The 27,382-nt window shown below is 39.1% G+C and overlaps 1 protein-coding gene across 1 annotated transcript in view; it reads right to left on the bottom strand.

Moving 5' to 3' along the window:
• LOC149144546 (uncharacterized) overlaps window positions 1-27,382 on the bottom strand; it is a 246,338-nt gene that overhangs the window by 119,886 nt on the left and 99,070 nt on the right. The window lies entirely within an intron of this gene.

Below are 27,382 nucleotides of genomic sequence, written 5' to 3'. Positions count from 1 at the left end.
CTCTTTTCCTGTGGCTAGGGCAGTCATGAGACTGCATATAAGGAACCATTCAGATCCCTTCTCACAGCAGTTTAGGGCACATGAAACCCTCCACAAAATGTGGCCTAGAACAGCGTTAAGGTGACTGTGTTTAGGTCTGCGTTTAGGTCTCTATCTTGTCTATGTTCAGCTATGTATAGACTGTGTCTAGGGCACGTTTTACATCAGCTATGGCTCCTCCAAAGCTGGGCTATAACCCTTCCTTTAAGATTGTGTTTAGGGCAGTGTTAGCCCTTCCTTGATTGCGGATTAGTGCACAACTTAGACAGCAGCTTCTACTCCTAGACTGGATTGCGGTTAGGGCATCATACCTCTATTTAGGACAGCGTACATACCCCTTCTTGACTGTGGCCAAAACATCTCCTTTCCTCCTGCGTCTAGGGCTTCATCATCTTAGATTTCTCTTGCCACTAAAACCCAAAACATGTGGAGATAAATCAAGAGTGGAGTGTGTGTCTAAATGACTATCAAGCCACCTCCTTTTATACTAAACGTTGAGCACAAATGGCGGTTATTTGGTTGTTGCCCGACCTTGACGAATTTTCCCATAACACAAATAAATTCATTTCTCCATGAATACTTATTAGAATCAGATGATCTTTAAATCAATCCTACACCTCTCGATGAAAGGAATCCAAGAAAAATATCAGCTGCCATAAATAAGATGAACCACATGGAGTTTGGCACTAGTTGTCAATTTTAACAAATAAATAAAGTGTTGAAAAGTAACTAGGTTCGGTCTTCATAATGACATGTGTAATTGTGATTTTATGTAATTGATGAAAAGAAGAAAAATAAAATTATTATTGTAATGCTTGTCTCATGGGTTTCATGAGCAAGGAATTTTATTTTTAGTGATGGCTCCCATTGTGAGCCTTTAGGATTGAGTCATCTAGTCATAAAAGTCTAATTGAGTCTATGTCATGTATGAAGGACCCTTCTTGGGCATGTTATAATTTGTATGAGTCATTAGATAAGTGTAAGTAGCCCTCCAAGACAAGCACAAGTCATCCTTCTTCAAGTTGGATTCAAATGAAATTAATTATCTCCTCCTTACAGTAATGTTGGCTTACCTTCTTCAGGTCAGCTTATTTCAATGGCAAACCACTATAAATAGAGCCATCTGAATTTCAGTTACAGGCAGATTTTCAGATAAGAGTTTAAGGGGTTTGCAATTCAGACAAGATTACAGTGTGAGGATAAGCTGCAGTAAGGGTGCAGTGCGAAGTAAGTACTGAAGTAGAAAGTGCATAATCTGAAGCATGAGGCAGCAGTATAGTGCGAGATAAGGCAGCACTGTAGTGCGAGGTGAAGCAGCAGTACAGTGCGAGGTAAGGTAGCAGTACAGTAAATAGTGCAGGGGCAGCAATATTAAAATCCTCTGTCTTCCTCACGTTCCAGAAACTCTTCAATGATTTCATTTAATTTTAGTCGATCTTGTGTTGTGCAAGAAAACAACAATTGTTCCACATATGAAGCTTTAGCGACAAAAGCCACCTCCCTTGGTGACAGGCCAATCATGTGAGAAAAGCCAAAAGTACCACTTTTAACAGGTGAAACAAATCCAAGAGAATCTTCTTGTTTTGGAAAACTCGATGCATGAACATACTGCGTAGAAAACACATTCAACAACTTGTCCAACCATTTCTGTCGAAACCCTTGAGCTGATCTACTACAGGACGTAGACAGGCTTAGAGTACCCTCTCTATAAATCAACTTGGGAACATTGTATGAGATAGGTCTTTGACTTCCAGCATAGTGTATTTCTTCCAGTTCACAAAAAGGAGGCAGTGAAAGAGAGTTTGGAATTTGTGCAAAATGTAAGAATGTGTGGCCTTCATTTCTTTCAAATAGATCCGGATGATTGCATACCTTTCTCAGCTGCATAACAATGTTGATGAGGTTACAAACATTGTTCTTCCTAGGACGAGCTTGAATGCTATCAAATAATTCAGCCATGGAGATCTTATTCTTGATGGCTCGATAAAATGCTTGTTGACGAAAGCTTAAAGTGCATCTCAAAGTAACTTCCTTTTTGTTAAGATATTGTTCATCTTCTTGTTTCTCAAGATAGTCCTCATCCACATCATCTTCATCTGGATCATCATCTTGATCTACATAATCTTCATCGACATCATTTTCATCTGGATCATCATCCTGATTTATATCATTCTCATCCACATCAAGATCAACTTCATCTGGATTTTCAACATTATAATCTTCTTGATCTCTATCAGCTTCATCGGAATCATTATCTTGATCTAAATCATCCTCATTCACATCAAGATCAGCTTTATTTGAATCCTCATCTAGATCATTTTCCTTATTATCAATTTCCTTTCGACATTCTTTAACCTCTGCAAATGATTTTTCTAAATGCTGAAATGGTTCTTGAATTTTACTAAATTGTTCAACGCATTTAGGACGTGAACGTAATGGCACATTGTGCGGCGAACAACGTTCAAAGACCCGCATGATTATATTGTGCGCCATGGCTCTAATACCACTAAAGCATCAAAATTGATAGCTTGTAGACTTGAATGTAAAAATACACAAGAGGTATTTGAAATAATAATTAATTTTATATAAAAAAGTACAAGTGATGAACGTTACAATGAGGACCCGCCTATATATACCTAAGCAGGTGTCCTTTCGTGACTAGGCATATCTTTTAGACATGTCTTTTCAGTTAACTCAATGACTACTTAACATAATCAATATTTGATTATTTAGTATTTACATTTATTTTATTTATTTATTTGTTATGAATTATATTCATAACAAAAAGCAAGAAGAATCTTATCAAAAAGGTTTTGTGTCTTGGTCTTGGAAGCAAAAATAGGTCATGGGTCTTGGTCTTGGTATTCGTCAGTTGGAATCTCTATAAGAAGAATTTGTGCGGGTTTTCCTCTCAAAGAGAAAGGTTTTAGCCTTGCCTGGCAGCCTATATTTTGTGTCTCTTGTCTCTTTATGGTTTATGCATTGGTAGTTGTTTGATGAAGCAGAACACTAAAAACCTAAGTAAAAGAAGATCCTAATCTAAAGAAGTAAAAGCAATCACAAGAAGTTACTAATAGAAGAGAAATCACCTAATATCATTGCCCTAGATTTCTCAACAAAGAGGAGTTTCAAGGCAAGGTCACAAGGAGTAGAAGATATCAATATGACAAACTCAATGAAGGCAGAAAACAAACTAGAAGGAGCCTCCAACTACCGGGCATGGAAAAAGACGATAAATCTTATCCTCAAAAAGCACAAAGTGTTGAACCTTGTTCAAGGGAAAGTCAAAAAACCGACAGATGAAGCAGAGAAAGAGAAGTTTAGAGAATCTGAAATTGTAGTCATGAACCTAATACTGGATGGAGTAAAGGACAACTTGTTAAAATTGGCAACTAGGGCCAAACTCCATGTGGGTCATCTCATTTATGGCAGCTGATATTTTTATTGGATCCCTCTCATCGAGAGGTGTAGGATTGATCTAAAGATCATCCGATTCCGATAAGTATTCATGGAGTTATGAATTTATTTGTGTTATAAGACAAATTGTCAAGTCGGCCAGCAACTTGTGTAGGCTCAGAAGCCCAATAGTCATGTCTATTCATCATCTACGTTTTAGTATAAATAGGTGAGGACTTGAAGTCATTTGGAGACACATTCTTCATGTGATCTCCTCCTCTCCACGTCTTGGGTTTTTGGTGAAGGAGAGACACAAAAGAATACGCTGGGCTAAGTGTATGATGCCCTAGCCGCAGTTCAGATGTACCCTAGCCGCAGTCAAGGGAAGGCTCCTATCCACTGTCTAAAGGAGCTCCAATACACAGTCAACGTGATGCCCTAATCTGTTGTCACGTGATGCCCTAATCCGCTGTCACGTGATGCCCTAATATGCTGTCCAAGAAGCCTTATACGTTGACTAAAGAAGCTCATATATGCAAGCCCTAATACGCAGTCTAAAGCAGTCCATATTCGCTTAACAAAGGAGGCCCTAACCACAGATAAGAGAGGCCCAATCCACAGCTAGGAGTATGCATAATACGCACTCCAAGGATAAACACTAACACAACCAAACGAAGCCTGTTGACAACATGAAAGAAGAAGAAAAGTTCGAGTTGTTGTAGGTGACGGCACTGTCATATAGACAGGACTGTTTGGGCATCCTTTTGTGACTGCATGAAGTTGTTCTCTTCTTGTAGGAGAGTCGAGTTAGAGGAGCTAAGGGATAGATCTGTTGGGATCTCGTTGGAAGGACAAGGAGCAAGGTTTATGCTGCCTGGAAGCTACAGGAAGACTGTGTGTTAGGCCGCAGACCATAACACCACAGTCTAGGATTGTGTATGGGAATTTGAGGGCTTGTATATATGCCCAGATCAACAGCATAACCAAAGAGTTGTCCTAGGTTGTTTGGAGGATTGTTTCAACAGTGCTTGGTACCCCAACAAGTCATCATGATGTCAACAGCAAAATGTGTGCAGCATGATGATGGAAAGCAGTAAAGTTGTGTACAGCAACTCAGCAGTGGAGCAGCATGATGCAACTCAGGACCATTGTATGATGTTGTAACAAGAATGCACCATGGTGATGGTTGCAACTTGCAGCATGATGGGGGCAGCAAAGTGATGTTGTATGATGAGTGCAGTATAGCAATCATTGAGTGCAGATCAGCATACAGATCCGTGATAAAGAATAGCTCAATGATTGGAGCAGCTTAGTGACAGAAGCAGCAACATGAAGTACATAACATGGTCATGATATGGACGAGATGCAGCACAGTGATAGGTGAAGGAGTCACCTTGGAGAATCAGTTGAAGCAACATGTCTTCAACTGATCTCATATAGATATAGAAAGTCAAAGTGTTGACTTCTGTTGTAAATGTACTATCTCTCTCTCTCTTTCTCTGCTGAACTTTGAAGAACATAAAAGAAGAATTGATCAAGGGTTTCCCCACATTGGGGTTTGTCCCTGGCTAGCGCCACATCTTGTGTCCTCTTGTCTTGGCTTGTCTTCTGCGATTTATGTTTATGTTCTATCTGCAGTTTACTTTAATGCTGATATGATTGCTAATTTGAAAAGATATTGTGCTAACTGAGAAAATTGAAATAAATTGCTCTAGCATAGAACATACCTAAACTTAACATGGAATCAGAGCTGAGGTGAAGACAATGCCCAAGCAAGAGTGAAAGAGCAATCACCGAAGACAGTTGGGAAAAGACAAAAGGATCAGTGGATTCCTCATCCCTCTTCAAATTCACCAAGGGTGAAGTCGAAGCAGAGAATACCATCAGAATGGCGCAACGGAAGCTTCTGATGGCCTACCTAAAAGATCACTTCATTGGGAAGTTCGGATCTAAGGGTGTAAGAAAAGGCAGATAGCTAGTTCGGCCATTATACGAAGGACTGTCTGAATGGCAGGGACACATCACTTGATGATGATAACAATCATTCCAGGGGCATCTTCAATGATCAAAGGAATGACAGGTAATGCAGGTCATCAAGGAAATGGTCGCCTCTTCAAAGAAAGTGAGGATACCCCAGGCATGAAGAATCAAATGTTGTTTCTGATAAGCTAAAGAAGCACTATCTTGTATTGGCCCTCTCCTTCAGATTCTTTGGGAATCTGGCTTATTGATTGTAGTGCTTCAAGGCACTTCATTGGATAGATGGGTGCACTCTCTAATTTGGTAGAGATGGAAACAATCATGGGATTATACTTGAAGCCGATGCCACCTATCTCGAAAAGGGTGTAGGGAATGTTATCCCTCAATTGAATAAGGGTAACTCGATTCATTTATAGAATCTCTTTTATGTACCTGATCGCAAGAAGAACCTAGTGTCCATTTCAGCAATGGAAGTCAAAGGTTTCAGGGTGGCACTCATTGATGGAAAGGTCCACAGGTTTGGAACAACCCGAGGGGTTTGAGATTCATGATCGGGAATCTCATGGATACAAGTGGAAGACAGCCCTCTATGGCTTGAAGCAAAAACACCCTGGGCATAGTATGAGAGGATTGAGAGCTGTCTGATGAAGCTGAGATTCACTAGGAGTGAAACCGATACAAACGATTACTCAAAGGTTGTGGATGATAGACCTCTCATACCGGCACCTTATGAGGACGATCTATTTCCAACAGGTGCAGACCCTCTCATTTGCAGAAGTAAGAGGGAGTTGGATTCCGGATGTGGAATGATAAACTGCAAGCCTCTGACTACCTCGTGGATCTTAACTTTCAGAAGTTACCTGGTAGTGATGTCGGACCAGATTTGGGAAATACCTCTGAGTTTCATAAACTCATTCGCGTTGACGTTCTTTGTGAACTTCCGTCCGGACACATGTTTTGCAATTAGCATGGTGAGCTCATATTTGGTTGAGCCTAACTGGATTGGTGCCAAGAATCTTCTGAGATATCTTCGGGGCACAATCTCTCATGGATTGAGATACACTGTCGAAAATATGAAACTGCATGATTATTCAAACGCTGACTGAGCAGGCAGTGTGGAGGAACACTAGAGCACTTCTCAATGTTGGTTCTCTTTGGATTCTGCTTCGATATCATGGATGAGCAAGAAGCAGAAGTCGGTTGTTATAAGCACCACCAAGACCGGATACATAACTATGAGTATGATCTCATATGAAGCTGCCTGGTTGTGGAAGCTCTTCAGTGAGCTGTTTGTACACATGATGAATACCACTGTGATTCTCTGTGACAACCAAAGGTAGGATTCGATTATTGAGGAATCTCGTATTCGATGATTGCTCCAGCAGATAGACATCAAATACTACCTTATTTGGGATATGGTAAGTCAATGAGCAAGGAAGCTCCATCGTTGTGAGATGATGTACAGGTCGCTACACTTTGTCAAAGCCCGCGGTGGAAAGATCAAATCTGTGATTTTCCCAAACAACTTGGAGTCGTCAAGAGACCCTTGTAAAAGGGTCCTGCATGTTGCATACATTGAGCTCTGGGAGCTCTGGGGGCTTGGGGTACTTACTGGAGCAACATACAACCACAGGGTGACTCATCATCCCCTGTTGGTGCACTTTGTACAAGGTAAAAGGTTCAAACTTCCCCTGTGACACCCCGTGGCGACTATGGAACAGGATGATTAGTTCTCCTGTGGGTTAGGATGATTCGTTCTCCGTGGCGACTATGGGACAGGATGATTCGCTCTCCTGTGAACAGGATGATTCGCTCTCCTGTGGACAGGATGATTCGCTCTCTTGTGGGGCAGGATGATTCGCTCTCCTATGGACAAGATGATTCGCTCTATGTGGATAGGATGATTCACTCTCCTGTGGACAAGATGATTCGCTCTCTTGTGGGACAGGATGATTCGCTCTCCTGTGGACAGGATGATTAGTTCTCCTGTCGAGGCATCCTACCCATGCAATCTGGGACTCATGGGAAGTACCTCTCATCTGATCAATGAGCAGGGAAATGAGGATAAGGACCATAGTAGTACTGATGGACGCATCGTTGTATCTACCGTACTCCCTATGCTAGGATGACCTTCATTGATCTGGGATCAATGATACTGGTCTGAGACCAGTGAGAGTGGTACCCACTATGACACTGACTTCGGTTCAATAGAGGACTGGTCTGGGACCAGTGGTACACACTCTGAGACTTACTTCGGGTCAATGGAGAATGGTATGAGACATTCTCGATCAATTCTTCTTCTTCATGGTTGAGCAGAGCTAGTAGGGCTGAGCAGAGCTAGTAGAGCTGAGCAGAGCTAGTAGAGCTGAGCAGAGCTAGTAGAGCTGAGCAAAGCTGAGCAGAGCTAGCAGAGCTAACAAAGCCGAGCAGAGCTGAGCAGAGCTAGCAGAGCTAAGCAGAGCAGAGCAGTGCAGAGCATTGATGGCAGAGATAGTATAGTCGGAAATATGGATCAACGGATGGAGTTCTCCCTAGTTGAGAGGGAGTGTGAAAATTGGCAACTAGGGCCAATCTCGATGTGGGTCATCTCATTTATGGCAACTGATATTTTTATTGGATCCCTCTCATCGAGAGGTGTAGGATTGATCTAAAGATCATCCGATTCCGATAAGTATTCATGGAGTTATGAATTTATTTGTGTTATAAGACAAATTGTCAAGTCGGCCAGCAACTTATGTAGGCTCAGAAGCCCAATAGTCATGTCTATTCATCATCTACGTTTTAGTATAAATAGGTGTGGACTTGAAGTCATTTGGATACACATTCTTCATGTGATCTCCTCCTCTCCACGTCTTGGGTTTTTGGTGAAGGAGAGACAAAAGAATACACTGGGCTAAGTGTATGATGCCCTGGCCGCAGTTTAGATGTACCCTATCCGCAGTCCAGGGAAGGTTCCTAGTCTAAAGGAGCTCCAATACACAGTCAACGTGATGCCCTAATCTGTTGTCACGTGATGCCCTAATTTGCTGTAAAGTGATGCCCTAATACGTTGTCCAAGAAGCCTTATACATTGACTAAAGAAGCTCATATACGCAGGCCCTAATACGCAGTCTAAAGCAGTGCATATTCGCTTAACAAAGGAGGCCCTAACCACAGATAAGAGAGGCCCAATCCACAGCTAGGAGTATGCATAATACGCACTCCAAGGATAGACACTAACGCAGCTAAACGAAGCCTGTTGACAGCGTGAAAGAAGAAAAAAAGTTCGAGTTGCTATAGGTGACAGCACTGTCATAGAGACAGGACTGTTTGGGTATCCTTTTGTGACTGCATGAAGCTGTTCTCTTCTTGTAAGAGAGCCGAGTTAGAGGAGCTAAGGGATAGATCTGTTGGGATCTCATTGGAAGGGCAAGGAGCAAGGTTTATGCTGCCTGGAAGCTACAAGAAGACTGTGTGTTAGGCCGCAAGCCATAACACCACAGTCTAGGATTGTGTATGGGTATTTGAGGGCTTGTGTATATGCCCAAATCAACAACATAACCAAAGAGTTGTCCTAGGTTGTTTGGAGGACTATTTCAATGGTGCTTGGTACCCTAACCAGTCATCATGATGACAGCAGCAAAATGTGTGCAGCATGATGATGGAAAGCAGTAAAGTTGTGTACAGCAACTCAGCAGTGGAGCAGCATGATGCAGCGCAGGACCATTGTATGATGTTGTAACAAGAATGCAGCATGGTGATGGTTGCAGCGTGATGGGGGGCAGCAAAGTGATGTTGTATGATGAGTGCAATATAGCAATCATTGAGTGCAGATCAGCATACAAATCCGTGATAAAGAACAGCTCAATGATTGGAGCAACTCAGTGACAGGAGCAGCAACATGAAATGCATAACATGGTCATGATATGGACGAGATGCAGCACAGTGATAGGTGAAGGAGTCACCTTGGAGAATCAATTGAAGCAACATGTCTTCAACTGATCTCATGTGGTTATAGAAAGTCAAAGTGTTGACTTCTGTTGTAAATGTACTATCTCTCTCTCTCTTTATCTGTTGAACTTTGAAGAACATAAAAGAAGAATTGATCAAGGGTTTCCCCACATTAGGGTTTGTCCCTGGCTAGCGCCACATCTTGTGTCCTCTTGTCTTGGCTTGTCTTCTGCGATTTATGTTTATGTTCTATCTGCAATTTACTTTAATGTTGATATGATTGCTAATCTGAAAAGATATTGTGCTAACTGAGAAAATTGAAATAAATTGCTCTAGCATAGAACATACCTAAAATTAACACAACTTAATTCCATACATATCCAACATAGATTCCACTCAAGAAATTCATGAGGCTCTCTCTAAATTATTCACCATTAAGAACATTGGTCAGCAAGCCTCAAGAATGAACTAAGAACTGTTAAGATGACGAAAGATAATATTGTTTCATCATATTTTGTAAGAATCTCCAGAATAAGAGATGAACTCCAAGCAATAGATGAAATTATACTAGAAAAGGAGCTCGTAATTGTTGCTCTTCTAGGTCTACCAAAATCTTGGAGTGCTTTTGCATCAGGAATTCGCAATTGGAAGGATACTCCAACATTCAAACAAATATAGAATGCATGCAATCAAGAAGAAGCACGAATATCATTAGTAAACAACGAGGAGGATGAAGAAGAAAACACCTCGAATGCCTATTTTGCTCATCACAAGAAGAAGGGAACCTTCAAGAAGTTCAAGGGACCAAAGAAGAAAGTTGACCTATCCAAGATTGAATGTTACAATTGTCATAAGATGGGTCATTACAAAAATCAATGTCCAGAGAATCCAAGAAATAAGAAGAGAGATAGGCATCAAGCAAATGTTACCGATGAAGCTCCACCTAAGAAAAACAAGACTGAAGAATCGGAAGTCAAGGACTTATACTACTAAGTCCTCTCCCACATATCCCTCTTAGTCTTCTATTTTAAGTTTTGAATTGTTTTCCTTTGTGTTTTGATTTCTAAAATTTGCAAGTCTAACATGTCGTGTTAGAACATTTTTGAATTATTTTTTAAGTTGTAGGTGTCCCTCAAAAAGATTGAACTAAGAGGGAGCATCCACTATTTTACAAAAAGATAAGTATTATGTTCTTTGTTTTCATATTTTCATGTCTGGTTTCCTCCTCACATCAAGGTTTGTTTGTATTGTATGCTAATAACATTTTCTTTATATCTTTTCCTTGCTAGGAAAGATTTGCATAATACAGAAAGGTTATGGAGGAAACTTGAAGCATGGAAGAAGTTCTGTTGCAAAGGAAGTCCTTCAAGAATTGATGTCCTACAAGGTTTGTTAATGAACAAATTCAAGGCATGTCTTAAAATATAAGTTTTTTTACAAGGTTCTCTTCATAGGAAAAGGTATGTTCATTCTCTTTTGATTTTTGCTTTACACCACTGACATCGTTATGTCTAGGGTTTTGAATCTTAAAGATTATTGTTAGGGTGATTAATCATTAGATTGAATCTACCCTTGTCATATTATCATTTTGATCATTCTTGTGAAACCCTAACCTTTAGGGTTCACTACAAAACCCTAGCCTCTTGATGCTAAGGGTATGTCAATAATGTTGAAACCCTAGTCCTCTTAGGGTTCATAAAGTCTAGAAATCCTATGTTTAGGGTTTTGGTATTGTTATAATAGAAACCCCAGTTCTTTAGGGTTTGTTGTTAATGTCTAAGTTATGTATTGAAACCCTAGATCTTTAGGGTTTGGTAAATTAGGGTTTATAAGCAAAACATTTGTAATGGTAAGATCCTAGAAATGAAACCCTAGGTGTATATTCGCACTGTTTGATCGAAACCCTTCACTGATCAAAGTTGTTGTATATCTAACTTTGATGTATTAATGTTTGTGTCTTGTGTTTACCTAGTAGATATTGATGTGAAATCCTAGATATGTATATGCGAGTATGCTAACTTAATTGTTGATACTCATGTCTTAATTTGTAAAAACTAGGGTTTGTAACAAAACCCTAGTAGAGATTGATATTTTAGGACATGATGATATTGTTTTCAATTATTGATATAATTTATCATTGATGATAAAATCTAGGGTTTGCAACAAACCCTAGTAGAGTATGTCATAAAGTATATTTAGATATATAGTACTATGATTAAATTGTTATCTCATTAAATTGTTGATGTCTAAGGCTTTATGTCTCAAAGATGGAGTTTAGGGTTTATGACAGCCTAACAAGAAGTTCAAGTCTCGATGTAACCTTTTACTGATTATAAACCTAACTAGGTTTAGGTATTTGATGTCTAAAGTTTAAATGCTTTGATGCTTCCATTATAGTAACATGATTTTGATATAGTTAACTTCATGCTTATGTATGTATGTATTTGGTTGTACTTGCTATTAAATTTTTTCAAGTACATAATCTTCAAGATGATGAATATGTTCGTATGATAATAATAAGCATGATGAAGGAAGCTATATGAATGATGATGATCAAGTTGACCTTGATGTTGTAAGAAAGAATGAAGTTGTGAAAGGTTCTCTCATAGAAGAAGGAAGGATTTGATCTCCCTATGTTGAGGAGCATGGTTTGAAGAAAGGATACATCTCCCCAGTTAAGAAGGAGGGCATATTATGACAAATCATAATGAATACTGTAGAGAAAGAATGAAATCAGAGAATGAATGAAAGTACTAAAAATGGATTTGCAAAGCACTGAGGTTGTTTTAGTGTTGCTAAAGAACTCAAAGAATAAAGAAAGCTTTAAACAAATTGTATATGGATAACTGGATGATGATATAAGTGGCATCACGATGATTGAGGATCCCGAAGGTTTGTGTTTACTTGTATGTATATTTGAAAATTTATTATTGATTAGGCTTGTGTTTGTACAGGCAAATCTCTTCATAAGAAGGATGAACACTTGGGAAGCATGCTTGGACAAATGGATTTATTTGATTTAGTTTACTAGTGAGAGATGAATCATCTAATGGCAAGATGTTTGGGAGGACATCTAGTCAGCCTATGTGTTGATGTCCAGATCCGGAAGAGGGAGGGTGGCGTTGGTCATGGAGCTCCAACGTTGGTACGCACCTAAATACCTAGGTTGGTGGTAGAGCTTAAAATCCTGATGGTACCTAGACTGGCTAAAGCTTGATTCCCCTTAGTCCCATCTGGATAGAATACCCTAGCCAGGTATCTAGTCCACAGCACTGAGTGTTCTAGAACTCTTCATAGTTCATTTTGAGATCTTCCATGTACCTCTATATATATGTAATTATGGATACCTCCCTAGTTAAGAGGGAGTGTTGAAGAATGTAACTAGTGTCGGTCTTCATAATTGTATTTGAGTCATGATGTAACACATTTGTCAAAAGAAAGAGAAAGAAATTTTATTATTAAAGAAATTGACTTATTAAAGCATGGATTTCATGTTTGGGTCAATTGTTTATAGGTCAAAGCCTCCATTGTAGGCTTCTATAGTTCATGTCAAGTGTCATTGTCCATGTCATATTGTAACAGACCCTTCTTCGGCTTTCTTTGTCAAGAAAGAAATTTATTTTAATGTAAAATAGGTCAATTAGACCTCTTCCACCAAGTCGGCCTCAAACTGGACAGGCCGGATTAACTGAGGGCCAGAAACTCTTACATAAAGGCAACAACTCGGCCTCATTCAGAACACTCACTCATCAAGTTTGATTTAAATCTTCTGGGGCTAGAAAATGTGTGAAATTCAAGGGACAAGAAGGAAAATGGCTAGGGAAGGAGAAGGACGCCTCTATCAAGCACAAAAAGTTGAAATTCTCTCTTTCTCTCTCACACATGTGAAGCTGCCAAGCTGCTAGAGGGGTCAAAACTACAATGTTGAAGTTGGGCCGAAATTCTGTGTTACTGGGGACCATAATTTCTAGGTTGTTGTTGGGTTGAAGTTGTTAGACAAGAAAAGACTAATGAATTTGGTTGAATTTAATTGGAAGGCTAACTTGGAGGAGGAGGAAGGTTTGTTGGTCTAAGGTCTTGGTCTATCTCATTTTGAATCTACTGAAGGAAGAGTCTTTTACTGGGTTTTCCCCTATAGAGGGATTTTAGCCCTAGCAGAGTGCCTACATCTGGGGTCCTTGATCTTCATGTTTTGCTTTTGGTAATTGCTTGATGAAACAAAGATTAAAAAGAACATAAGAAAGATAATATGAATACAAAGATATCACAAGTAATTATCAACAAAAGAAAAAAAATCTGCCTTTCTGAGTTTCTAACACATCCAACTATAGTCCCTGGAAGGCTATGTCACATGATTCGGGTACGAATTCGAGTTTGACATGTGTTTTGATTCTAATTACCAAATCGTCCTACGAATGGGTCTCTAGGTTTTGGTTAAATCTCCAATACTAGATCCGACTTATTTATACCTCAATAATTATTTTATACCCAGAATTATTTTCTTAATAAAATCTGAAAACTGCTAGAAAATAAAATCACTAGTATTTTAACTTCCAGAATTTAAATTTGCAGCAGATATAAAAATAGGGAAATCAATCACGCTACAGTAGAAAATTCTGCCTAAAACAATCTTCCTTAACTTTATATTACTTAGGAAAATTAGGGCCTAGACCCACAACGAATACACAGAAAAATTACAGATGTTGGAACCTAGAAATCGACTCCTCTAGAAAATCAGCCTCAAGGAATTCGTCCCACTAGAAATCGGCCTTCTTGGAAGAACTTGGCTCTTGGAGAATTTAGCCTCCCTCACCAACAAATTGACCCCTCCTCTCATACAGCCCCCGAAAATCTTGGCCCTCCTCTTCAGCAATTCAACCTCTCCGTCCTAGACTCAGCCTCCCTGAAATTTTCTACCGGAATTTCATTGTTGCAATCCATTTCCCTTCTCTTATATCCTAAAGTCTCTCACTCCTTGAGAAAATCACTCTCTCAACAATAGCAATGGAATGTGTCTACATCTTTTCCCATGGGTTCACTTTATAACTTCTCCATGGGCCAAATCCCTAACCTCCAAAGTGATAGACGGCTAAGATTAAATCTCAGCCTTCTTAGATCAATGATGGAGATTAGATCTAAGTCACTTAAATAATTTAATATTTATCATTGGATAAGCATTAGCCCAAACTTAACATTAATTAAATAATTATCAATGTCGCTCCTATTAGTCGCTCCTCTCAAACAAACACCTAAAGAGGACTTCTTCTCCTGCATGCAAGACACAAGCCTATGCATAATGTTGAAGAATCTAGGGCAAAGTAATGTTGTGATGATTGTTCGTTAATTGATAACAATTTTTGGAGTCTTTTTACTTTTCTTGATAGCTTATGCTTCTTCTCCTTCTTATTAGTGCATATGTGTGTACTTCATCAAACTGCTACCAAAACAAAATAACAAGAACACAAATTTTGGCTCTCTACCAAAGACAAACCTCTCCACTCTTGAGAGGAAAACCCTTTGTAAGTTTTCTTTTATTTAAGCTTCCTATTTGAACAACTGCCAAACCTTAGACCCTGAAATAGGATATCCTCCTAGCATAAGTCAAATCCTTCCTCTTTTAGCACTGTAACTTCCGGCACATATATCTTTGTCTTCCAGCACTTTGTCCTCCTTCTTCCAGTACTTCGTTCTTCTTCCACCTTGTTAGCAACCTTGTAGCACTTGCTCTAGAGAAGACACTATTGATGAGACCCTTCTTCTTATGATGATTCCTTTCTACTTTTCATCAATCAACTAACTTGAATGTAGGGTTGTTATGACTGCATATAGAGTTCTAATTCTCACACGTGTCACTATTTTCTGCCCTAAAAATCAGTCCCTTCCACTTCGATCTTGGTCCTTCCTTCGTTTATGAGGGCTTCTCCTTCGCTTGTAGAGAGAGGTCTTGTAGGCCTTGTTTGTACCCAAAACAGTGAGATATGTTGACCTATACTTTTTTGCTACTATGGACGCAATCAGATCTTCCTTGACCTCGCATGTGTGACTATAGTTGCTTCAGTAATATCCTTCTTACCTTCGTTGATCTATCTTCTCATTACGATGCCCTTGTAACCCTTTACCTTGGCTTGTTCTCGTCCTACTTCATCCTCTTTCTTGCTTGCGGATTTCAGAGTGAAGTATATCAAATGAGGAGTGGACAGCCTCTATAAATAGAGGTTTGTCCCTCCTCTTTTAGGCCAACTTGATTGTCCATTAGGCCGACTTACAGTTTGCACTATAATTCAACTTTTATCCATCGTTTTGCTGCTTGGAGACTTCGTTGATGCTAGGAGAGGATTTGACTTATCTTGGAGGTGTTCCCATGACCTTGTACATTGACTTACTTGATGTAACATGCCCTCAAAGGGTCTTATCATAATTACATTTTGACTTTGACTTTCTAGAAGCACAAAAATGTGCTTGACCTATTTTCAATGAGCAAGAAACTCATTGACAAATATTACAAAAATAATTTCTCTTTTCTTGAATAAATACAAATATCAAAATTACATTTATGAAGACCTAGACTAGTTACATTTCCTTCAACACACCCTCTTAACTAGGGAGGTATTCATACAATTTTACAAGGTGTTTGGCAATTTTCAATATTGAAGAATTCACATAAGAGAAACCAAATTTGCAATCCATCTATTATAGCACCATATTCATCAGCATTGCCATAGTGCAAGGCCTTGACTAACAGCTCCATCTCTTTACGAGACCATGAGCTACAATGTTGGCGAGACCAATGATTTATAGACACCTTCATCATTGTCTCTCAAGGTACATACACACCCGGGTGTTCTCCGAGTATGGCCTTCTAGGACTATTCTTATCTTGGGCTCCCACCCTCAAAGAATATTGGTCCTCTTGCCTACGCTTGTCTTGGATGCCCTACACATCCTAAAAGAGTATCGGATGTCAGATGACTTGTTGACACGTAATCATGGGGATTGGGTGAACAGTTGTAAATAGTGTAAATAATAAATAATGGAAAAGGAAGAGTCATCGGGAGATGAAACCCAAGAGTCACTCCCTCGTGTATATAACTATGAGCAATCTAAATGAATAAACAGATTTCATTTGAGGAGTTAGCTCCTGGCCTAACATGGTATCAGAGCCACCGCCATTTTTGGCTTCCCTCTCTACTTTGTAACTCCCTTCTGCCTATTTTGCCTATGTTCTGCATCTTTTGTAGACTGACATCTTTGTCAAATCCCTGCAAAATTTCGTGCATTATTGAATGCATTGGTGCGTTAAACGCTAGGTTTCGTATTCAATCTTACTATTGAAGGGGTCGTCTTGTTGCATTGAGGCAACCTGATGCGATGAACATCCACTGTGCATTTCCTAGAGGTACGCAGCAGAAGCGTGGTGGTGTGGACAACATTGCGACTGTGACAGCGTTGAGCTTTGGTATATGTCGATTTTTTATACGTGACTGTGACTACGTTGATGTTTTACATACCACTGTAAACCACAGGTTGCGGCAACACTTCCTTACATTGTTGGCGTATTTGGCATAGCTTTGGTATCCACGCAGGCCTAAAACCGTTGTTTGATAATATTATCCCACTATAATACCTCCCATAGTCATACATTTCCCACGCGTTAATACCATTCCGCTGGTTTCCATTCACTGCTCGGCTCACATTCCCATTACATTCCTCCATCTGGTTATACTCCCAAACTATACCTCTGTCACTGCGTTTTATGCCCAAAATCCCATATAACGTTGGTTTTATATTACTGTATTCATAACACTGGTCTGCCCTCACGCCCGGTCAAATAATACGTATACGTATACTCTCATAACCCCGCATAGTTGGCTCGACCCTCCTCGCAGCGGAAGCATGGCTGACAGTCCCCGACCTTTACATGTAACGCCTCCTCTTTAATATATAACGTTGTGGATGAACACTGTATACCACCGTTTTTTTATATAACGTTGTGGAAGAGCCCCGACTCTGTTCAATGGTATAACGCCTATATTATATATGCTTGGTCAACCAACAGTCCTCCCGCTTGGTCGTATCTCTGCGCACCATACCACCATATGATATTACGTTGAATGAATCTCGCTCCATATACACCTCGCCCAACATAATACCTATGTTTTCATATATCAGAATCAGAGTTTTTTAACCATTAGGAGTAAAATTTTGCAGCAGAAGTATTTTTTTCTACAGTACACAGATTTTACAATGCATTCATTGATATCTATTGTGGGAGTGGTTCTCACCGGCAAGGAGAACTATCCAGAATGGTCGCGGAAAATCAAACACACTCTCATTTTTAATGAGCTGTGGAAAGGAGTGTGTGTTGGAGAAGGAGACAAAGAACCAGAAAAGCCTACCTCAGACAAGGAATTTGCCATTTGGGAAAATAAGAATAGCAAGGCTTATGCCTTGATTGCAGCATCAATAAATGAAGAGGTGAGTCGCCATATTTCGCAATTTCCAAATGCTTTAGAAGCCTTACAAAAACTGAAGGAACTCTATGACTCACACTCTGCACTTGAAGTTGTTCAATTCATGATTAAATTGTTCAGCCTTGAATTACAAAATGATGATCCTCTTCCTCTTGCATCAGAAGTAAAATCTATTATGCATGTTATCAAAGTCACTAATGTTGAACTCGACATTCCTCTGATAGCTTTTCTCAAGGCACTTTATCCCACTTACTCAAATTATCTTGAGTCATCACAAGCAAATGGAAACCTCGAAGAAATTACCTTTGACTCCCTTGTGAATAAATTTGTTGAGAGAGAGAAAGCTTTTGGGAAGAAGACAGCTCCTCAGTCTTCTAAAGAGGTTGTGTGTCTTGCACATAGAGAAAGAGGAAGAGGAAGAAGAAATTTCAGAGGCAGGAGGTCAAACACTCTCAAGGAGAAAAGTCAAATTTGCATTGCATACATTGCAATAGAGATGGATCACATGATGCATCCACATGCAAGTTGCCTTAGGACAGAATTGAGCAGGAAAGAAATCAACCTAAAGTTAAAACTAATGACAAAGAGAAAGGTAAAGCACCTGAATCCGCTCACTATGTTGTGGCACATTGTAATATTGGAGTAAATGAAGACTTATTTAATGCTTCATTTGCTTCTTGAAAAAATGATTGGTTGCTTGATTCAGGAGCAACTTGCCACATGACTTTTAGAAGAGATTTTTTTGAAGAATTTACTTCCAATGTTGATGGAGCCGTATACTTTGCAGAAAAATCAAAACTCAAGCCATCAGGGATTGGCACAATCAGGCTTAAATTGCCTGGTCTTCCAAACTTTCTTCTGCATGATGTTTTATATCTCCCACAGCTGAGGAGAAACTTGTTGTCCTTGGTCCACATCACCCAGCAAGGACACTCCATTCATATGTTTGATGGCAGGGTTGAGCTGAGAAAAGCATCAGATCACTCAATTGTCATGACGGAGATGGAAGAAGAAAGGCTTCTCAAGCTGCAAGGTACCTCTGCTCGTGCACAAAATTTCTCATACAATTCTCATTATGATGAAGGTACATTTCCATCAAGTTTATTATGGCATGCTAGATTTGGACACTTGAACTATGACAGCCTTTGCTTGTTGAAGAAAAATGGTATTACTGGTTTGCCTACAATTTCTAGGAAACTTAAGCAATGTGATGCTTTGCATTCTAGGAAAGCATAGAAAACAGTCTTTTCATGATTCACATTCTAGAGCACATAGAAAACTTGAACTCATTCATTCAAATTTATGTGGTCCAATGCCTGTTCCTTCTACAAATGGAAATAAATATATGATGGCATTTATCGATGAATACACTAGAATGTGTTGGTTTTATCTATTGAAAACAAATCTGATGCTTTTCAAACATTCAAGAACTTTCATACATGGATTGAAAATGATGCACAATCTCATATTGGCACTATTCGCACTGATAATGGAAAAGAATACACTTCAGATGAATTTGAAAACTATCTTCGCCAACATGGGATCAAACATCAAACAATTGTGCCTTATAATCCCCAATAGAACGGAGTAGCTAAAAGAATGAATAGGACAATCTTAAATATGGTGTGCTCCATGATGTTTTTCAAGAATGTAAAATTGATGCTTTGGGCTAATGCAATTCTATGTGTTGTATATGTAAAGAATAGATGTCCATCTAATGCTATTAGAAACAAGACTCCTTATGAAATGTGGTATGGGCACATTCCTTCGGTAAAGCATCTCAGGGTCTTTGGTTCCACTTGTTATGCCTTGATACCAAAGGTACATAGAAACAAACTTGGTGCAAGGAGTCGTAAGTGTATCTTCTTGGGGTATTCAAACACCTCCAAAGCATACCGTCTCTATGATGAAGTTAATAAAAAGTTTGTTGTATCTAGAGATGTAATCTTTCTTGAATCTTCCAAAGCTGACAATGTTGTTGAGCGGAAACTTGATCGCTTGGATAGATTCGCAAATGCAAAATCATTTCAAGAATTTGATAATCAAATTCCACATCTTGAAGGGGGGATTCCTATACTGGATCAATCTGTGGAATCTTCTTCTGAAGCACTCTCTCCCCCACATGAAACTCCAACCACTGATGATACTTTGAGTGATGTGATTGACAGAATTGGGAGACTCAATCTTGATTCAATCCCAACTCAATCAACTGAGCAGCCTGGACCATCTCAGAAAGGTCCCCCAAAGTGGCTGACAAAGACACTTGAAAGTGTTCATCCTGATGAGGTTGGAAAGACAGGGACAAGAAATTCAACAAGGCAAAATGGAGGTGATGTAGATGATTCTAATTCACCTATTGATATGGATGTTTCTTATGATTGTGAACTGAATTTGTCTACAGAATTTGAACCAACTTCCTTCAAAAAATCCGCTTCTCATGATGAATGGAAAGAGCAATGCAAAAGGAGTATGATGCCTTGATAAAGAATGGCACTTGGAAGCTGGTTAATCCTCCATTGGGAACCAAACCAATTGGCTGCAAGTGGGTCTATAAGAACAAGTATAACGCTGATGGCTCACTTGACAAGCACAAAGCCAGGCTTGTGGCAAAATGTTTTGCACAGAAGGAAGGGGTCGCTTATGAGGAGACATTTCCCCCACAGCAAAATGGGCTACCATCTGAACACTCTTTGCCCTAGCAGCTCAAAACGGTTGGAAAGTCCATCAAGATGTAAAAACTTCTTTCTTGAATGGAGATCTAAAAGAGAATGTTTTTATGCCCCATCCTGAAGGATTTGTTGTGAAAGGACATGAGCATAAAGTATGCAAACTTGTGAAATCCTTGTATGGCCTCAAGCAAGCACCGCGAGCCTAGTATGAAAAATTAATTGAGCATCTTTGAAACTCAATTTCAAACATTATGATCTTGATGATGCAACTTTGTCTGTCAAGAAAGTTGGCAAAATAGTTGTATATCTTGTGGTATATGTAGATGATCTTTTGATGACATGGAACAATGAGAGCTACATTGCATCCATAAAGAAGAAATTGAGGAAAGGTTTTGAAATCACTGATTTGGGGATGTTCATTACTATCTTGGTATTGAAGTAACTCCACATCCAAAGTCTATATTCCTTTCTCAAAAGAAGTCCATTGGAGATCTGTTGAGTGGATTAGGCATGGTTGAATGCAATCCTCTAACTACTCCAATGGAACAAAACTTAAAGCTCACATCCATTGAAGGAAAAGAATTTGAGGATGCAACAAAGTATAGACAACTTGTACGAAGTCTCAACTACCTGACTACTACCAAACCAGACATTTCGTTTGTTGTTTGAATCCTCACCAGGTTTATGCAAAAGCCTTGTGGGGGACATTGGTCTGCTACAAAAAGAGTTCTAAAGTACTTGAAGGGAACTCAAGACTTTGGACTCGAGTATACGCAGGTGGGCGACTTCAGCGTGATTGGATACTCTGATTTAGACTTCGATGGAGAAGTAGAAATTGGGGTATCTACTTCTAGTTATGCTATGAGTCTTGGATCAAGAGCTATCTCCTGGAGATCACACAAGTAATCAGTTCCAACATATTCCACAACAGAGGCAGAATATGTGGCAGCAGCTGAGGCAACAAAAGAAATTGTGTGGCTCAGGAAAATCTTGGAAGATTTGCAAGTAAAACAAGTACATTCGACTCCACTCAGGATTGACAACACCTCTGCAATAAAGTTGGCCAAGAACCCAAAGTTCCATGATCGAACAAAGCACATCAATACAAAATACCATTTGATTCGACATCCTGTTGAGGCCAAGACAATCCATCTACGCCATTGTTCCACTAATGAGCAGATTGCAGACATCTTCACCAAAACACTTGGAAGAGGAAAGCTTGAAAGATTCAGAACGATGCTTGGACTGACCAACATCCCTTCAAATTAAGGGGGGGAATGTTGACACCTAATCATGGGGATTGGGTGAACAGTTGTAAATAGTGTAAATAATAAATAATGGAAAAGGAAGAGTCATCAGGAGATGAAACCCAAGAGTCACTCCCTCATGTATATAACTATGAGCAACCTAAATGAATAAACAGATTTCATTTGAGGAGTTACCTCCTGGACTAACATGATTACCTAATCCTCCCATTCTTTCTTCCCAAGTGAAGACAAGAATGTTGTGTCTATCTTGTGTTTACATTTCCATTCATAGCCTTCATCTAGACTTACGGTTGTTAGTCCTGGTCTAGTGCATGACCCATGAAATGTTAAACACAATTGTCACTCCTTTGTAATCAGGGTTGATCCAAAACTCCCTCTTGATCAGGGACCTGTCAGAGCTCCCTCTTAACTGGGGACTCTTTCCTTCATCAGCAACTTCTTCTTCGTGGGTCCTTCAGCTGCTTGATTTCCTTTCTTTCTTGATGTCATGAAGTTTTTGTTCGAACTTCTTCTAGGTAGGGCACCATCCATCAATCACTTTCCTTCTTGGTTTGCCATGGCATTGCTTCGCGGGAAGTGACTATCACGTTTTCTTGTCATCTTGGCTACTTCTCTGTCATCTTGTCCATGCTTCGGAATACTCTTCTCATGGATGCTTCATAGTACTTGCTTAGGTTACATGTTTTGACCTAGTAGCCCATCATGACTTCATCCTGATATTGCTTCAACATTGCTTTTTCTTTTCTTGGATGGCTTCTTCATCACGACATCTCTGTAGAGTAGAATCAGTTATCTGCACCTTTTGTATCTCCAAGGCCTTCATAGGTGTCAAGGGTCCTTTCTTTATCAGAGTTGTCCTGCCTTCTTTCGGGAGATATCTTTTCAAGGCATTTTGTCAGATAGTGATTCTTGGTGATCATGGTGTTCTTCACATGCTTGATCTCTTTCTTCATTTGCTTCTAGATAGATAGGTCAACCATCTAATGCTTATTGTGAGAGCATTCCTTCATTGCTTGCTTTCTGGACTTGTCAGCATTTCTTCTTGCTTCTTAGTTAGCAATCTTATGCTCCTTATGTGAGAATATTCTTTTGTTGACCTTCATCGCATTGTAGTGCATGCCTTCGAGCATGTCCTTGGTGAAAGAGATTCTTTCATGCTTGATCATGTTATAGAACTATACCCATGACTCAATAATATACAAATGATAACATGACTTAAAATTTGATGCATACATACCTCATCTTGATTCTCCTTTAATCATCCTTGCTTCATTTGATTGACCTTGGTGTGGCCATTCTTGCTTCATCTTAGCTTCCCTACATATCATCCCTTTTCTTGAATCCCATGAATTGGTTCATGAACCTTCTTTTGAAGATTCCATCATAGGATCTTAAAGATCCTTGCGTTACAAATGTTTCTTTTGATGAAGTAGGTTTTCTAAGACTCTTATCATGATCAATTTTCTTTCATCATATATGAGGTCCTATACTAGGTATGCTTCTTCTACATGAATATCTTGAGCTATATCTATCATGCTCCTATATTCTAGAAGATATTTCTACTTATGCATTTTTGTTCTTCTCATAAAAGCTACATCTACATGAGTGTCTAGAACTTTATGTACATCACGCTACTAGATTCTAGAGGGTGATTCTAGCCACGCAATTTAATTTTTTCCTACATGCTCCTATATTCTACTCAAAACTTTGAAAGAAGTCTAGAAGTAAAGAGTTTGACCTAGTCATAGTAGAGATCTAGAGGATCTTCCTTCTTTTGCTTCTTTCCTTCTTCTTTCATCTCTTGAGTTATGTGAGCTTCTTCCCTCTTCCTTTTGTTATTGTTGTCCTTCTTAAGCTTAGGACAATTCCTTTTGTAGTGTCCATATTCTTGGCATCCAAAACATTGGATCTTGGACATGTCTTCGTTGTTTGTTCTTCGTGGACCAAACTTGCCAAATATACCCTTTCTTTTGGCCATGGTAGCAAATGCTTGCTCCTTTGAACCCACATCTTCTTTTGCCTTAAGTTTGGTTTCCTTTGTTCTGCCTAGAGACCACATTTCACTGAGAGTGGTTGCTTCCTTCTTGGCATAAATGCTAGATGTGAAGTTTCCCCACTCCTCAAGTAGAGCATTGAGTACAACAGTTGTCATCTCTCTATCAGACATGACTTCCCCAAGCTCTTGAAGTTGATCTCTCATTTCAGAGATTTTCATGAAGTAGGGAGTTAATCCTTCCTTTGTTATCATCATCTTGTATAATTCATTCCTCAAAGATATCACTTCTCTGATTGTGGATACCGAGAATAGCTCTACTAGCTTATCATAAATTTCTTTCAATGTGTAAAATTTGGAGACATAGGGAATGAGAGAGTCTTTGATTGATTCTATTAGCATCCTTTGAGCTCTTGTCTCATCCTTATTGTACTTGGATAAGGCTTGAGTTTTCTCCTTAGCAAGGATAGTAATATTCCCTTTTACATGGCCTAGGAGTTCATTCTCCTTGAGTAGTAGATCAGTCCTCTTCTTCCACGCAAGAAAGTTATTGGCACCTACCAATTTATTGTTTTCCTTGCAAAAAGACATTGATATATATTTAGAAGGGGACATGTACTTACTTGATAGATTTTGAGATGTAACGGATTGGCTTCCTCCTTGAAGACTTGATGGCTAGTCTTCCCTGGATCTCGATGTTCTTCAAGTTGCCTTCTATTCAGAAATCTAGGGCAACTTAATAATTCAATTTCTCTTAACTATGATAGCTGCTTGTGATATTCTTTTTCTTATATTCTGCTTCCTTTTATTAACATGTGTTATTATCATCAACCAGCTATCAAAACAAGAATATCAACAATGCACAAGTACACAAGATATTGGCACCAAGCCAAGGCAAAAACCTCTCCAAATCGTGAGAGGAAAAACTCTTTGAACTCTTTCTTATAGAATCTTTATTGATGAATTCCAAGACCTAGACTTTGACTCAAGACTGCCTTCAACATCAAAATGACAATACCTCCAAAATGTACCCAAACAACTTGTTTCCTTTTGCAATTCCGGACAGCACAGTAGGTCTGCAACATTACTATGACAGTCAGCAAATGTAATCAAGGACAGGCTCACCTAGCCTTCCTATGCCTTCGCTTTCCTTGTAGATTGATCTCACATATCATGACCCTTTGTCTTGAGCTTGGAACGAACCTCCTTGATGCTGAGAGAGTGACTGTCCTAGAACAATAAGGACAGATCTGCAAGCTTCAATATACAATCAATACGTGCGAGGAGGGTTAGGGCTATTCTAGCTCTCCTATGACCTCGTTCTCTTTGCAAGCTTATTCTAGATACCTTCCTCCTTCAGAACGCTTCAAGATCGAACCTTTAACCCAACAAGACAACCATACAAAGTGATGCCTTAGTTCAGATCTGAATTTCGCACGTGTGAACAGACTTCGGATGAGGGAACAGACTTCCTCTTAAACTGCGGCTACTTCTTCTTCGACCCTTTCTCTTTGTTTATCCTTCCTTGTGTGAGTGAGATGAATGTGTTATGAGGAGGTATCAACACTGCCTTTATATAGGCTTGTCTCCTCATCTCTAGGCCGACGTGATCCCTTGATTAGGCCGACATAATAGGAGGCTTCTAGAATTGTCCAAATAAATTATTTCAAGCGGCTTCTTTGCATCAATTTGGTGGGTACATTTTGGATTATTTCATTGATGATCTACAAGGACCTTTTGACTTTAAACAATTACATTTACAAGTGTAACAATACATGATTGTCTTCATTTTAAATAACTCAACCTAAGGCTCTCAATGGGAGCCACAACTAGACCAAGAAACTTCTTGAGCCTGAAACCCATGACTCGAGCAATAATATAAAACTTTTCTTGATACAAAATTACATCATTGACATTATGAAGACCGAACCTAGTTACACTATTTTCAGCACCTTCAAGTGGACATGCTTGGTGATGAGATTTGCTTGAAGAATTGCAGCTTGATGTAGGTCTTCAATTTGCTCTTCTTTGTAGGTTCCTTTATATAAGGTTCTTCTTCTAGCTTTGTGGACCTCCTTGATGAATGATGGATTATAGACCCTTCTTGTCCTTTAAGTGGTTGAGACTTTCATGCTTGATGCTTCAACTTTGTAGATGCTTCTCCTTGATGAGTGTTCTTGAGTTGCCCTTTCCTTGATGTGTCACCTTCGCTCTGATACCATGTTGAAGAATCTAGGGCAACGTAGTGTTGTGATAATTCTTCATTACTTGATAACAATTTGTGTAGTCTTTTTACTTTTCTTGTTAGCTTATGCTTCTTATTATTATTATTAGTGCATATGTGTGTACTTCATCAAACTGCTACCAAAACAAAATAACAAGAACACAAAGTTTGGCTCTCTGCCAGGGACAAAACCTCTCCACTCTTGAGAGGAAAACCCTTTGTAAGTTTTCTCTTATTGAGGCTTCTTATTTGAACAACTGTCAAACCCTAGACCCTTGATTAGGATATCCTCCAAGCATAAGTCAAATCCTTCATCTTTTAGCACTGTAACTTCCAGCACATATATCTATGTCTTTTGGCACTTCGTCCTCCTTCTTCCAGTACTTCGTTATTCTTCCACCTTGTTAGCAACCTTGTAGCACTTGCTCTAGAGAAGACACTATCGATGAGACCCTTCTTCTTATGATGATTCCTTTCTACTTTCCATCAATCAACTAACTTGAATGTAGGGCTGTGGGGAAACATTTCCGTAGGCGTCCCCCAATCCCAGGTCTATGGGAAGCATGAGGTGCGTGTACCCCACCCTAGGGGACCTGTATCTATGGAACATTGTACTTTGGGAACATCAACTATTAAGACAAAGGGAAATTGGTTCAAAAAAAATTGAGTCAAACAATATGAAGGACATTCCACCAATGATTGGCACTAGTGAAGAGGACTTATGATGAAGAATTCCCAAGCCTAGGTACAAAGAAAAATCGAATGTACATACTTCCTTGAATGCTCCTTTTTTCCCATATTCAACTTGTACAGGTTTCTGAAATATCTACACATGACACCACTTGAACAATGAATTTCATAAATCTCTTCATTCCATACCTCAAATCTATGTTCTCAAAATACCAAAATCTAAAATACAACCCATTTATATGACACCTAGAGGAGCCTACTAGAATAATTTCTCAAAACATGAATGTGCAAGATCTATTTTAAATATCCTTGTGTACATACAAATATATCCATTGCCCACTAACCAATATGGACATATGCAGGCTTTAGATTTAAAAATCCTTTTAGCTATGTTTGCACACGTGTAAATATATATTTAGTGTTAAAAAACTAAGATGTTATACCCTTGTGTGTGTTATATGTTTTCATGATATATTTTTCAATTAACACCTTGCCTATGTTGTTTGGTATTTATTCCATATTCATTTCAAATTCCACTCTTCTATAGAGACTAAGTTCAGTTTATAGTATGACACTACTAACTGAAGATAACCCTCTTTTTGAGGATTTCAATCATAAATGTATAAAAACCCTTCCCTGTGACCAAAATCATTTTTCACTAAACATAAGTATTTTGTGTTGCATCTAAAATGTGAATGCCATGCAATCATCCATTAGCCATTT

This window comes from Pinus tabuliformis, chromosome X (assembly GCF_031772625.1).
Source record: "Pinus tabuliformis cultivar Carrire ecotype Pingquan chromosome X, CPIR1, whole genome shotgun sequence".
Lineage (NCBI taxonomy): Eukaryota > Viridiplantae > Streptophyta > Pinopsida > Pinales > Pinaceae > Pinus > Pinus tabuliformis.
This window is presented reverse-complemented; position numbering and strand designations above follow the sequence as displayed.